We start from the raw sequence: 15,769 nt of genomic DNA, 5'->3' as shown, positions 1-15,769 counted from the left end.
CTGTACACATGATCACTCCTAAACGCCCTCTCCAATACAGAGCTCGGCCTGCACCCTGGTTTAATAAGGAGCTACGAGAGATGAAGCAAAATAGGAGAAGGCTAGAGTGCATATGGAGACAGAAACAGACAGATCACAATAAGGTAGCTGTCAGGGTCGCGACCAACTGTTATCTTGCTAAGATAAGGGCTGCTACTCAAGCTTACCTCGCTAACTGTATAAGCGAGGCTTCAAATCAGCAGGTAGAACTTTTCCGTATAGTCTGTGACCTATCCAGAATAGGTCGAAATGATGGGCCTCCTTCTAGTACGTATCTCATCCAACCAATTTGCAGCATTTTAAAAATCTAAAGTGGAGGCCATCTGCTAGGAGCTCTCTCCTTTTTTGGATACAGGGGATCAAGCAGAGATGTCCAGCATTCCACCCGGTAAGTTTTGATCTCTTTCAGCCGGTGACACCAAATATTATAGACAAAGCGCTTGACCGCTGTCAGGCCACCACCTCGTCTCTTGACCCTTGCCCAGCCTAGCTAATCAAAGTAGCCAGGTCCATAACAACAGACTGGACCTCAGCGATAATTAATGGATCTTTCCGGGAGGGCAGGGGGCCCTGCCCTCAAGGAGACACTCATTAAGCCCATAAGAAAGAAACCAAATTTGGTGGTGGACGATATTGGCAACTATAGGCCCGTTGTCAATGTTTCTTTCATTAGTAAAGTAGTTGAGAGAGTGGTGGCCGATCAGCTTCAGGTGCATTTGGATGAAACAAATGCCTTGGATCCATTCCAGTCGGGCTTCAGGCCACACCATGGTACAGAAATTGCATTGGTCACCCTGGTAGATGACATATTGAGGGAGGCCAATGGAGAAAACTGTCTCTGTTGGTCCTCCTCGACATCTCAGCTGCTTTTGATACCATTGACCATGGTATCCTCCTGAGGAGGCTCTCCGAGCTGGGAATTGGTGGCCTGGCATTGGCCTGGTTCTGATCTTTCTTGGAGGATCATCTTCAGAGAGTCCAGCTTGGGGAGGGGGACTCGGCCGCATGGAGCCTCAATTGTGGAGTTCTGCAGGGCTCAACCCTCTCTCCAATGCTGTTTAACATCTATATGGGGTTGCTGGGTGGGGTCATCAGGGGGTGTGGAGCATCGTGCCATCAGTATGCTGATGACACTCAGCTCTACATCTCCTTTTTTCCAACTACAGTGGATGCTATTCTGTCCCTTCACCGCTGCTTTGAGTCTGTACTGCAATGGATGCAAGAAAATGGGCTGAGGCTGAATCCGAACAAGATGGAGGTCCTGAGGGTGGGTGGATCCACTGTCAGTGGTTTGGGAAACTCCCTCTCTTTTTTGGGGGGGGGTGACTCTTACTGTGAAGAGTGAGGTTTGCAGCTTGGGGATACATCTGGACCGGGCGCTCACCATGGAAACTCAGATGGCGTCCGCACTGCCTATTTCCATCTTCGGCAGATTGCCCGGCTGCATCCCTTTCTTGACGTGGGGGCACTCACCACCTTGGTCCATGTGCTCATAATCTTGAGATTAGACCACTGTAATGTGCTCTACATGGGGCTACCTTTGAGATTGATGCGGAAACTCCAAATGGTGCAGAATGCAGAGGCCAGACTTCTTAGTGGGGTTAGGAAACATCAACATACCACTCCCATTCTGGCCACATTGCACTGGCTGCCCATTCGATTCCATGTTGATTTCAAAGTTTTAATGTTCACATACAAAGCCCTAAATGGTTTAGGACCTCGATACTTGGTGGAACGCCTCCTCCCACCTAGATCTGTTCGTATCACCTGATCTAGCCAGTAGGGTCAACTGAGGAGCCTAATGCCGAGGGAGGCCCGGAAAGAAAAAACAAGACACCGGAGCTTCTCAGCAGTGGATCCCAGGCTCTGGAACAAACTCCCCCCTGAGATGCATTTGGCTCCCTCACTGGGCATTTTTAAAAACCAACTCAAACCTGGTTATATAGACAGGCCTTCCCTCCGGACATTACTTAACTTACCTCTTCCTTTATATTTAACTATTGTCTGTTGTGTAAATGTTGCAAATTGTCATTATATATCAATTGTTTTTACTCTGTGTTTTGTAAACTGCCCAGATTAGACTATGTCTAAATGGGCGGCATATAAGTTTAATAAATAAATAAATAAATAAATAAATAAATAAATAAATAAATAAATAAATAAATAAATAAATAAATAAATAAATAAATAAATGCCCAGTTCTTTCAGTCTTTCCTCACAGGGCTTGGCTTCCAGTTTTCTGAGCATGCTTGTTGCCCTCCTCTGAACTTGCTCCAGATAATTAGCATCCTTCTTGAAGTGCGGTGTCCAGAACTGGACACTGTATTGTAGATGAGGCCAGATCAGTGCTGAATAGAGGGGGGGACTAGTGCTTCATGGAATTTGGAGAACATGGATCGACAAGTCCTCACTTCTGTGATGTACTGCTATGCATAAGCAAGTTATGGTAGCAGAGGCAGTACTAGTTCTCTTTACCTCTTTGTGCATTAGAGAATGTAGATATTGAACAATTAAAAGGGCTAGAGAAAAATGATGTCTATGTGTTGGTGTGCATGTGGGTGAGGGAGGGAGAGAGGGAGCAGGAGCAAGGGAGCATGAGGCTGTTTGGATCACAGCCTATGTAAACCGATCTATTACGTGACTTTATTATACACAGGCATCCAGTAGTCTTTGAACATTGGACTCAATTAAAATTAGAAGGAGGATAAATATAAAGATTTGAGCAAAGGCCTAAGGAATGTCTTCTCAAGGGAATATCACATAAATGGCATAAACCTCCTGGGAGTCATCTTCTGTAATGCATGGGGAGAGGGGGAGCAACATTATTATACAGGAACAAATAAATAAAAATCTCCCTGCCTGTCTCCATGCACCAAGTATATGTAGCTAAACGCTATGCAGAATTCTGCCATTAGCTAATAATAGCATTAGCAGTTCAGAAGTTTATATTAAAAAAAAGTCTTTAATACTTAGTCTTAGCAGCTGATAATGTAAAATAGGGTGGCATTTGGAGGCATTGGATGCTGCCAGTCTCTGGGGAAGAGAAAGGTGTTAACTTCTAATAGCTTTTCAGTAATAGCCAAGCATCTGCAGTCCCCCATAGAAAGGGGTTTTTAAAAATTAATAGAGCTGAATGTGCTTCACACTGAGGAGAATGCCAGATTAATAAGCGCATTAAGGACTGCTTTGGATTGGAAATAATTATGGAAGATGACAAGGAGCAGAGGTAGCATTGGTGGTGCTTTCAGGAATGCATTTTAAAAAGGAGTTTAAAGAGCCTTCAGATGTTGGTATTATCCTGCGTGACCAAATTAAGAGCAAATGAGAAAAGTTTATCTGGCATTTTGGAGTATTGAAAGGGCTTAGTGTTATAAATTATACAGTATGAGGATAGGTAGTGGTGTGCAAATTCATGTTAAACATTATTGGCAATTTAAATAGCAGCTGCTTTATGAAGCACTAAATGTTTTATATTTGGGATGAAAAGAAATTCAACACACATACACACAATATATTTGACTGTTGCTAGTATAACAAACACACATCCCTTTGTTTAGAGGTCATTCTACATGACTCCCTGTTTTATAGTTTTCTTAAAAATAGCATATATTCCTGGACAAAAAAATTCTCTCCAACTTCAGGACCGTTAGAGAAAAGGAGGTAGCCAGCTAAGGCAGCACATTTCCATGTCATGAAGGGACAGCAAATTCTGAGTTAATTAAGTTATTGTAGTGTGTGTGCATCCATGCGTGTCTGTGTATGCACATGCACACACTATCAAGCCAATTCTGACTCATTGCAACCTGTTCCAGGGTTTTTTAAGGTAGAATACTCTGAAGTGATTTATCATTCCTTTCTTCTGGGGATGCCCTGGGACTATGCAGCTTGCCCACGACCAAACAGGCTGGCTCTACTCAAAAGAGGCACAATAGGGAATTGATCTCCCAAACTTTGGCTCTGCAGCCAGATAACCAAAGCACTGAGCAATCCAGCCAGTTAATTTATTATCACTCTTTTCCCCTGCCTGCAAGGGATAATGGCTGTTGCAAAATCTTCAGCAAGTGCCCCAAACTTGGAAGGTATACTTAATGGCAACATTTTGGTTGCCCTAGGATGTTACATGCCCTAATTTTGGAAAAATAGGGTTCAATATATTCGCGAAGGCTTTCATGGCCGGGATCTAATGGTTGTTCTGGGTTTTTCGGGCTCTTTGGCCGTGTTCTGAAGGTTGTTCTTCCTGACGTTTCACCAGCAACCTGTGCTCTGGAGCACAGGTTGCTGTCCTCTGAAGATGCCGGCCACAGAGACTGGCGAAACATCAGGAAGAACAACCTTCAGAACATGGCCAAAGAGCCCGAAAAACCCAGAACAACTAAAATAGGGTTCCATTTGTTGTTTTGTCTCAGGCAGTAAAATGACCCTGCCCAGACTGGAAGAGAGTAATGCCAACCAAGGCCCACTTTCAACTAGAGAATAGGCCCAGTGTCCTTTTACAGGTCTTGCACCAATATTCTGCAGTCACCACATACATACAAAGTTCTTCACATTGACCTGGTGATCCCAGACATAATTGGCAATGAGTATAAACAGGTGCTTAGGTTTTAAAACAACCTCCTCCAACAAAAACCAAACTTTCTCCTCAGCCTGAGATTTGTATCCTTCCAGGAGATCCAGAGAAGTATGACAATTCTCTGAGATTCATACCAGCTGCCTGAGACCTGTCAACCCTCTGCAGCTCGCTTTTTAAAAATTGTGTTTATGCTGTTTGGATTGTATTCAAATGCTTGAAACTGGTTGCCATTCACATTCTCTAGAGTACCATGTATAAAGCTTTGTTATGAACAAACGTGATGATTGCCCCAATCAGGTCTTAAATGAAGGAAAGATTTAGGACAGCAAATGCAAGAAGTGGACCAAATATCCTGGGACCACATCTGCTTCTAAAAACTTCATTTATCTGTGGACAGCCTATTTTTAAAACCAGCCATTTCCTTTATCCCCCCACATAAATACACTTTCAGCACTGTTGGTAAGAACTATAGAAATTCAAGCCTCTTTCCAGCAGGGTGTAGTGTCAATTTTTTTGTCATGTAGTATGCCTCTTTTCTTCCGTTATTACCTCCTTTCTCAGTGATGAGGCACCCGTATTTCCTGATAATGTTTTTTGAAGTTATTATTCATTGGAACATGTCCCTAAGATCAGCAGTGTTCCGTGTTTCATAGCAAATAATAATACGATGGTATTTCAAGAGCTGTGTGTGTTGGTTGATTGCAAGGAATGTTTTCACACACAAGACAGCTGTGCCTTAGATATAACTAAGCTATAGGATGTCTTCTGTAAGAAAATATTAAGGGGAAATTTCCCGTCTTATTTGCAGGTTGATGTTTTTCTTATCCTCCAGATTTTAATGATGAAATTAAAAAAAAAGATTTATAAAAAGAAAGTAATTAATCCTTTCGGCCAATGAAATCCATACAGCCTGAGAAGGAAAATTTTAACCATTAAATAATACTTTAAAATAATAGGTAACATATAATTTCTCTCCAGTCTCCTGGTATTAGATCCATAGTGAGAAAAAAAGGGAAGTGATTGAATATTTGATATAGGTGAGTGAAGCTGCTAGCAAGACAACAGAATTATAACAGCTATCATTAAACTGTTCCACGCACTGTATATGCAATATGCGGGAGACTCATTATTTCAAATCCAACTTCTCAAAGATTTATTTTTCTTTTGAAACAATTTCTGACAGCTTTTGATCTTCTAAACGGAAAAAAAATCAAAGAAATCTGTTTCTCGAGCGTATTAATAGCAAAGGAATTTCTGGATGTTGCAAAGTAGGGAACTGAATATAATAGCATCCCAGTTTTATTCATCTTCAAAGAAAACCAAATATATTTTTGCGACTGAAAAAAAAATAGGATACCCTACAGATTTTGAAGGGACAGGATAAACCTCTTTCCACAAGAAAGGATGACAAGAAATTCATCTTGAAGGACATTTTCTTTGCCTCTGTCCATTTAATGCACTTACAAACCAGCTGTCACGAAGTAATCGGCCTTTTACATCTGAAGCAAAATTACTGTACAGTTGGGGAAACTCATATGCTTAATAGTTTTAGTCCTTTCCTCCCCTCACTTTGCTCCCTTTATAAGTTGCTACCCTTTTATATCTACAAATATTCAAATTTATATGATAGGCTAAAAAAAAATGCCTAAAATGCTGGTTTCGTTCAGGGGTTGGACACGCTTTACATTTCAGCCCTTTGTCACTGTACCAAAGGTAAGTGTTCCATTTATTTCTGGGTAGCTGTACACTTGCCTCTGAGCAGAGTCTGATGGAAATTCACAAATTTTTAGTGAGAGTCATCTACCCAAGTGGTAATGGAGGAAGTAACTGCATCTTAACATTTTCATCAATCTAGGAAGCAATTAGCTTTTACCTACAGGTAGAGAAAAAAGAATCAACACCAAGCTGGTGGGTTTCATCAAAGATATAAATCTTTTTCAGTTTTTCAAACTGTCTTGGAATGGGGTGAGGGGCAGAATCAGAATATATGTGAAGGATTTTCTTTCTGCCCTTGTCATAGTTTGCTTATATACTGGAAGGGCATACTTGGACTTCCATGAGTGCAGACACAATTGAAGTTAGTATGACTAGTCTAGTGGATACTTCGTAAACATGCTTAGATTTGGTTAATCCCAAGTATATAGTGTAGTGTTCACCCTTATTATGTTAAGTAGTCATGCATATTCATGTTGCAGGCTAGTGTTGCTGAGAGTTGGAGCAGAGAGATATGTAAAAAGAGGCGGAGTCAGAGAGGGAACAGTCAGTCAGTTAGAGCAGTCAGAGTCAAGAGGGAGATGAGAGTGGAAAGAGAGAGAGTGTGTGGTATTTGGGAAATCTGAGGTGTGATTAGTGGGAAGAGTGAATAAATACTGTTATAACAAATAGAAGGTTGAAATTGATGATAAATAAACCTGTAGAAGTTACTTACGATTAATTATCAAACATCTGTAATCAATAAGCTTGTTTTATTTAAAAGACAGTGAGTTTTGGACTTTCATCTTCATCCTTCCATAAGTAAAGTATGTTGATTTAGTAATCAACTAGTGGCAGTGTGTGAAAAGGAGTATTGGTTTGCCTTTGTGTGCTCTGTGTTTGGGGAGTCAGCCACGAGGAGCAAACGCCACATATAGAGACTTTCTTGAATATTCTCTTAGCTCCTGCTTTATGGTCTTAAATGCTGGTTTTCTCATGGGCTGCTTCCCAAAGATATTTGGCACTTACAGTTATAAGCTTAGCACCAGCTGTTTAGTGGAAATGTTAACCCTGCATATCTGGCATAAACCTGATCGGAGTTGGTAAATGATCATGACATCACAAGGAAGCAAGGAACCAATAAAAGTTGGTTGGATTAGGCAATGTTTAGGTACAAGCTGCTGAAGGAGGCAGGGCAGGAGTCTGAGATTGTAGTAATGAAGATATCAGCACCGAGAAAGCCTACAGCAAAATGAATTCCCACCGTTAGTTCTAGTTTTCAAGCTAACTCTCCGCTCTGGAGAGTAAGGAGCTTCCCCAGAGCTGTTGGCTGGCAGGGTTTATTCCACCTACCCACCCCAGAACTGAAAGGCAGCAGTTTAGAATGCTACATCTGTTGGATATTGCCTGTTGTGGGGGGAAAAGTGCTCCAGCAGAAGAAATGTGTGCAATGTAAGCTAGGTAGAAAGAGATGCCACAACCAGATTTTAGAAAGGTACTTTTTAAAAGCAATTCATTATCTAACTCATTGTCTAATGTTACTACAAATTTTGCAAACAAATAAAAAAGGTAGCCTGTTACATTACTTATCATACTTTTTGCTGCTTTTCATTACATTTTGTGTCCAGGTTTTGTTTTTGTTTTTGTTTTTTGATGGGCAACTAAAGAAGGGAAATTGCCTGAAAATTGAAAGGGGTGGGAAACTTTTAAAGTGCCCCATGAGAACTCTTCTTCACAAAAAAAAGGTAAACAGAAAAGTTAATAAAATGTGCCTCATTATGCAGAAAGCAACAATTCTGTACTTTTCTCAAAGGGCTATTATTATGCACTCGTTTCCCCACAAAAGCAATAGACTATAGGTAATATGACTTGTGATACATTACTTCCAAGCACTGACTGTAACCAAGAAGTCCACATATTCTACAGAGTAGTAGAAATCTTCAAAAATGGATGTCACTGCTGCTTGGATACATAGTCCCTGGGTCCCTGGAACAGTCCTTGGAGCTAAGAGGTAGACCTTGTCAAAACAGAAGGTAAAACCTCCAGTTGCATGTATTCATGTGTTTTCAGAGATTTCTGACATGACTGTAAGCTGAACAAGGACAAGACCTGGGCAGACACCCAAGGCTGCTGGGAAATTCATATTTAGGGTTGTTGTTTTTTTTTTAAATCCTCTGTTGATTCTCAGTAAGCAGATCTCCTGTCCCAGCAGTGTCTTTTCAACTAAATCCTTCTTCTCATTCTTTTCTCCCCTGTAAAAGTCTTTGGACATGGTTAATAAATTAATAGGGGATATGAACTTACCAATGCACCATTAATCCCCTTCTGTTTTCCACTCTCCAGACAACAGATGATGGTGAATTTACAACAGGAAGTAAACACAGCCATGTTGAGTAAGGAAAAAATGGGAAAATCCCACCCAGTCTCTGAGGGGAAAAAAGATAAAAAACTTATAGCCTCTCTCATAGCAAAATATTTACACACATATCACACAGTCATTGTCCTTTTATACTGTACATTGCATTGTTGCTACATTCAGTGTCAGTTTCCCACTGCAGTTATAAAGAGACCAGAAAACAAGGTTGAACCACTCTACTCCAGGGCTGCTGTGCAACATTCATACCTCACCAGTAAAATGGATATAACGACTAGTTTGTAAGACTGGCATAGCTCACAGTCTCTTGGCTGTAGTCTCACCTCCTGCTATTTGCTTGATTGCTTGTTTGCCTTTATATATATATTGTTTTCCATTCCAACAATTTCCAAGCAAATCATAATAAAGTATTAAAATGATAAAACATTAACATCACTAAAACCACTGAGTCACTGATCAGGACTTGATGGAAAATACTGGCAAGCATTGTCATGATGAATAATATAATAATAATAATGGATTTTAGCTCATGAATTGGAAGGATGCTTTTGAAATGTTTACCAGACTCTGAGGGAGGGGCAGCTTGTTAAATAAAACCTGTACACTGCTGCCTGATTACAGCTATTAAAATCCTGGATTTCTGTTTTTTAAAAAATATGGTGCAGCAGTTGCCTTCCCTGAGGAAACCACACCATTACCACAAAGGCTTTAAATTAAAAACAAACTACAATGCTCCTTCTCCTCATAACCAGGGTACAGTATTAACCACTGCTCATATCACTTCAGGCATTGGTTTGAAAATGCTGAATCCCTACATAAACTGTCAAGGAAGTCAAAATAATACTAATTGCATATTTTGCCTGCATTTTGCACCATTTCTTAGCTTCTATAAAGGCTAGAAACTTGCCTTTTCTTTTGAATTGAACACAAAGAATCTGAAGAACTCAGCAGAGAAGAAAGTGTCCCATTGCCACCAGAACCCTGTGGGGCGCATTTTATGATTCACTGTCATTATAAATTTAAAAGCAAAGGGTGACTGAAAATACGGCAAACAATTTTGCTTTGGACTAGACAGGTGAACCAGGGTATTCAAAGATGACACCAAAATACCACAGTTGTTTAGCATCAATGCGACTGATAGATACACAAGAACAAAGGAAGTATAGTTTACCATTTTAATAGCATGCAAAGAGAAGGAGAATCTACAGGACTTATTATTGCAAAGGATTTTATTCGCAGACTGAACATGATATTTGGACATGGTTTGTAGCAGCAATTGTTTGATACCACAAATTATTGCCTTATAAAATATATTGGTTTGGAGGCTGCAAAAGAAAAGGTAACAGTTTTGGAGTATAGTAGCAAAATGACACACTAGAGCCCTAAAGATAGCAGGGGCCACTCCACATGCTTGGTTTCATGAGAGGCAATTAAGCTTTGTATGAGGCACTTGTCATAGCAAGTAGAAACAAAGAAGAGGGAGTAACTGAGTGACAAAATCTAAATGTTGTGCAGAAACCTGCTTCAAAATTTGTGTACAAAACCTCCAATGTGTGCAGGTCATCCACTTTTGATTCCTGGTCTATTTCTTAGCAGAAATTACCAGGTAGAGAATACGTAGAAGTTGTTTACTATTTCCTTCTTCTGGGGGCACCTTGGGACTGGGCATCTTGCCCAAGGCTACACAGGCTGACTGTACTTAACAGGAGACACCGTGAGGAACTGAACTCCTGACCTCTACCTAAACCACTGAGCTATCCAGCCAGCTCTGGGATACTTAAGAACAAAACCAGGAAGACTATTATGGATTAGAAGAGGAAGAAATACCTGCAAAGCTACAGAGCTGGATTCTGAAACCTGGGAAGGACACTGCCTCCTGAGTGCTTCTTCAGTTACCCTCACGTATCTTTTAACTGATTGTGTTTATTTATTTATTTATTTATTTATTTATTTATTTATTTATTTATTTATTTATTTATTTAATATCCCGCCTATCTGGTCGGGTCAGGACCACTCTAGGCGGCTTGTGCTAAGTATAGCACCAAAATCATCTTCATGAAACTTAGAGCCTTTACGTTAAAACAAAAGGTCACGGACTGTAATAATCATATTAATCCAAACTACTGCTGAAATATGTTGTCTCGAGAAGATCTACACATTGATAAATTGCATTCCATTCTTCCTTTCTTTCTATAACATGGGAAGAGATACACTCAATGCTGCTTTAGAGATTTCTTGCAGCAGTATACAAAGGGGCCCCAGGGAAATCTGCTATATTGTCATCTCCCGTGTTTTCCATGCCTTCCACCCCAGTTGTCCCCCAGGAGATCTCTTCTGAACTACCCTACTCATGAAAAATGGCCACTTTGCCACCAGGGAAGTCACTCACCTCACTGGAATTCACAATGGAAGCGAATGAGGAGATGACAGAATGACATGAAGGGTCAGAATGTGGGAAACCACTGATAAAGGATAAGAATCAGGGTGGAAGGCAAGGTCCAAAGGCTCTATAAGCAAGGAGGGAGATCCAGATATTATAAACAGAAAAGAAGAAGGAAGGCAAAGACATTTTAACCACTTCTGGCAGTAAGACACAGAGATACAAGCCACCCAACATATGACATCTTCCTGGGGCAGAGGACTGAGGCAGGGGCAATTCTGAGCATCTGAAGACTTGGAATGGAAGGGTGAAGTAGCCACTCCCCTTCTTTGGCCTGAAGGCTTGCAAAGAGTGGACTAAAAGGAGCAAATTGTTTAATGGTTTGTATGGCTATAATGACTTCATTATCTAGTTCAGGAAAGTTGAGCTGCAAATGAAACATGAACTCTGACTCTTGTGTCTGGATCACTAGACCCTTTTAGAGCCCACCACCACCACCACCATCATGAAGGACCTGGGTACATGCACACAATAATAACAGAAAAGCATTCAGATGCTACTATGTCAACTGTGGCAAACTACAACCAAGCTGTCCATATCCTTTGCCTAGTCTCTCGGTAGAAGTCTTTGTTGGACTTCCAAACTGCTGGTGGCATTGACATTTAGTCTGTTCTATCAACCATTCACCTCTCTTTCTTCCCCTGATTTTCTGGCTCCATTTAAAATACTGCCAGTTATGATTGCATCCCCATCCCATCCACTGTTTCAATGATTGGATATTGTTCTGGCACTAACCAGTTATGTTAGATGGCCTCTGGGAGACTTGTCAGCCTTGCAACTTTATTTTCCTTCTGGTTAAAGTGGTGCAAGACTCCCCTGTGCCAAAGAACTCAAGAGTGTCGTACAACCTGGATAATGAGAGTTGACTGAGATGTAACAAAGGTTTTGATGAAACCTGGCCAGAACAATTAACGCTGTGATTTACAGTGGAAGAAGGAGGAGAATGCCTAGCAATGTGTCAGTTATTGTGAAACAACCAGGGGTTATGATAATTTTACTCATCAGTCAGTCAATGCAATCTGCAATGGACAATGAAAACAAGCACCAGATCTATCAGTTGGTAAACTAAGTTAATTTTCTGAACATTGGGGGGAAACATCCTAATCAGGATTTGAACTATAAAACACAACAGATAACTATGAAATCCAGAATGGAATTTGACTCCCCAGTGCACATCAATTGGCCCTATTGGATTAACAGGTCTATGTGTATTATTTTATTTTGTTCCACTTCTCTCTAAATCTCCAAGATCAGGTACTGCCCTTTGATGGAATCAGCATGCCAATTCTGAAAGATCATTGGGCTTTACAAATGTTCATTCATGTGTTAAAACTGGCCCAGTGTGCACACTCCTACAGTCATTCCACATTGCCCACATCATAATCACATTTGATACACATACTTAAGAGCTCTACCTTCTAATAATGGATATGGAAGAAGGGAGCTTGTTAACTGTGGAAAGTGCTTCATTTGCTGTGATTTAATTATACCCCAGTGAAAGTACAAACAAGAATAGATAAAGTGCATGAACATCTCAAAGACTTTCACGTCCGGGATCCGATGGTTGTTGTAGGTTTTTCGGGCTGTTTGGCCATGTGCTGAAGGTTTTTCTTCCTAAAGTTCCACCAGTCTCTGTGGCTGGCATCTTCAGAGGACAGAAGTTAGAACTCTGTGTTCTGGTGTAGTGTGTGAGATAGTTTAGTATTTGTAGCTGTGGGATCAGCTTTTTGTCCTTTTCAGGAGATTGGATGAATATGGTGATCAGGGTGTTTTTTGTTATGGGTGTATTGTTGCAATAAGGAGGGGGAGATGATCTGTCACTCTAATTGATGGGTGTCATTAGCTAGTCTTTTTTGTGTAGTGATCACCGGACCTTGTGGCTAGGTAGAGTTCACTGACCTTTTTCAGGCTGTATGTACATCATTGCAGGCTACATGTACATCATTGACATCTACATGCAATGAAGAGCCATACAAGCATAGAATGGATAGTTGCTGAATACCACTGATACAACTGCCCCAGCCTCCAACATGACATATTGTATGTTTAAGATGTTGGCAAAAAAAAGATGTTGAAAAAAAAGTTAAAATAATGTAGCACTTTAAAGTGTTCTCAAGTTATCAAGTTAACAGGGCTTTTAAATTAATTGAGATGTTTAACAAGTAGTCTTACCAATATCATCCCATCCACACACTCATCATGAGCTCCCATGACTGAGTGTGTATTCATACCCAGGTTTCTTGTGTCCTAGTCCATGACTGTATCCACTACACCATGCTAGACACTCAGCACTTTAAAGAATAACAGGTTTACTTGTTTCAATGCATGTTTTTATCAATCAAAACCTACTTTTTCAGACACAGGAGGGAAAATACAGGGCCAGCATATTTATATACATTCCCATGACCAAGTGAGGATACCAATAATGGACAAAGTGATAGTGGGTTGTTTACATAGGTATGAGACTATCAAGCTGTTAATCACTTCAGTTAGCAGGTCCTAGCCAAGGTATTAGCTGTGGGCAGATGAATTTGGCCACAGAATGTTAAGAAATGTTTCTGGCACAGAGGTCAAGGGGGTGGGAGGAAAACTGTTTAGACCTTAAACTATTACAGAAACCTGAATTATTAATGTATGTTGCCCACTAGGAATCCTTTATCTCTATTGAGACCCTTGAATATGTACCAGGACTTGTTTATGTAGCCATTTTCTGCTGCCTCCTTCTAAAGTCTCCCTTCGTTCTTCCCTTTTCATACAATGGACACACTGAGAACCATAAGAGATCATCCGGTGAGACTGAAGTTTCCTGAAAATGGTTTCTCTATGTTGCCATTCATGATGTCAGATTTGTGTCCATTCATTCTCTTTTGCAGAGATTGTCCTATGCAAAATGCTGGGAGACACTGCTCGTAGACAATGGCATAAAATATATTACAGGAAGAACAAATAAACTGAACTCTGAAGTTGTAGCTGTCATTAGTGGGGCCCTTGAGAGTTCTGTCATTTTTTTATAGGGGGACACAGCTGGCACTGAGACATGGGCAGGGTCTTGTTCCTATCTTGTTCCATGTTGCGTTGCCCGTTGAGTATCAGTAGTTGTTCGAGGTTGGGGGTTTGTCGGTAGACAGATATGGGCTGGCGCTCCAAAACTTGGGAGAGGGAAGTGTTCTTGTTCAGAATGGCTGAAGGTCATCGATGATATCTCTAAGTGGTTTCTGTTGAGAGCTGTAGGTAACTGCTAATGGTGTTCTGTCATTCTCTCTAGTAGATCACCCTTGTCACTGTTACATAACAGCACTGATGTTACCTGTCTGTCATGGGTTTGGAGGGAAAGTTCCATCCTATGGGGAGTGGAAGGCGGGACATCAGGAGGAGGGGCTGTACTGTATAAATATGTGATGCCTGTGTGGTGAAGGGACACACACACTGAGAGACACTGAGAGACACTGGGATGTGACGAAGCAGCAGCTGGGAAGAAGAAGCTGTTGTGGGAGTCTGTGTGTCAGACAGGGTACTTCTGTGTGTCAGAGTACCAACCTGAGAGGTTCAGGTGTCTGTTGGTTAGCCAGAACTGATAGGTTCAGGGTCTGTGCTTCAAGTTAAGGGTTCTGGGTGAACCAAACCGTATGCTTGTATGTGTGAGAATAAGCCACGTTACTTTATTTTATTCACCTGATTGTTTATTTTTCCCTGTGTGTATTTAAAATAAACCTTATTCTTTTTATTGTTTGAAAAATCCATCCCTGGTCTGTGTGACTTCTTAAAGGGAATGGTTGGTGGCAGCTTAGTGTAACTGTGTGGCAGATCCCAGTAGGTCTGGGTTTGTCACATTGATTGGTGTCCAGCGTGTGGGATACGACTGGTCCAGTTGTCCAGTGGTCCAGCAAAGCCTTGGCAAGTGTGCCCAGAGCAAGGGGGGTCTAGTCAGGGACAGTCTGAGGCGCGTAGGTAATCTTCTAGGTGTACCTCACGGGGAGGTGCGCTAGTAGAAGAACGTGCCAACTGGGGAGACTTAGATTAAGGTGCTCTGAGGCAGCCTAGTTTTGGCGGGAAAAAGCTGAGGCAAAACTGCGTAGTAACAGTGATCTAGCTTGCCAGCTGAGAGGCCCAGCAGAGGGGGGTAGGCTCTGACTCGATACTGTTGCAAGTTAGTGCTGAAGAACAGCAGCAATCTCTAGGGAGAGCTGGTTCTGAGGCAAGAAGGAAAAAAGTGGTCGTTTTATTTTGAGGCTTGACTTTTTAAAGCAGCCTGTTCTGAGGGGGGATTATGCCCTTGACTCGAAGCCAGATGGCCGAAATGAGTGAAGTGAAAGACCCCCAGATTGACCAAGGTTCTGAGGATGAATTTGGCTCAGTGCAGGGTGACAGCACAGGAGAGCAGAACCCAGAACTTAGAAAATTGCTCATAGCCCAACAGCATGAACTGAGGATGAGGCAATTTGAAGTGGAGGAAAGATTAGAGAGAGAAAGAAGGGAGGAAAGGGAAAGGCAAATTGAAATGGAGGAAAGGGAAAGAGAGAAACAGAGACAATTTGAATTGACATTAGAGAGAGAGAAAATTGCTCTGGAAAAAGAGAGAATGGCGTTTGAATTAAGAAAACTGGAAATGATGAACCAGAACAATAATAACAATAGGGATTCTGAGGGAGGCCAA

The 15,769-nt window shown here is 41.3% G+C and overlaps 2 long non-coding RNA genes across 2 annotated transcripts in view; one reads left to right on the top strand and one right to left on the bottom strand.

Moving 5' to 3' along the window:
- The window catches only part of LOC144587923 (uncharacterized), a 28,966-nt gene extending 26,734 nt beyond the window's left edge, over window positions 1-2,232 (top strand). Inside the window, exon 2 of the long non-coding RNA XR_013543180.1 lies at window positions 1,206-2,232. This is a non-coding gene — a long non-coding RNA (uncharacterized LOC144587923). The remainder of the gene's footprint in view (window positions 1-1,205) is intronic.
- Window positions 2,233-5,725: 3,493 nt separating this feature from the next.
- LOC144587922 (uncharacterized) lies at window positions 5,726-14,395 on the bottom strand. Its single transcript, XR_013543179.1, has 2 exons — window positions 11,065-14,395; window positions 5,726-8,727 (listed from the first exon to the last, which is right to left on the bottom strand). It is a non-coding gene; the product is annotated as an uncharacterized LOC144587922 (long non-coding RNA).
- Window positions 14,396-15,769: the final 1,374 nt, after the last annotated feature.

Source organism: Pogona vitticeps, chromosome 3 (assembly GCF_051106095.1).
Source record: "Pogona vitticeps strain Pit_001003342236 chromosome 3, PviZW2.1, whole genome shotgun sequence".
Lineage (NCBI taxonomy): Eukaryota > Metazoa > Chordata > Lepidosauria > Squamata > Agamidae > Pogona > Pogona vitticeps.
Note: the sequence above shows the minus strand (reverse complement) of the source record. Positions and strands in the feature narration are given on the sequence as shown.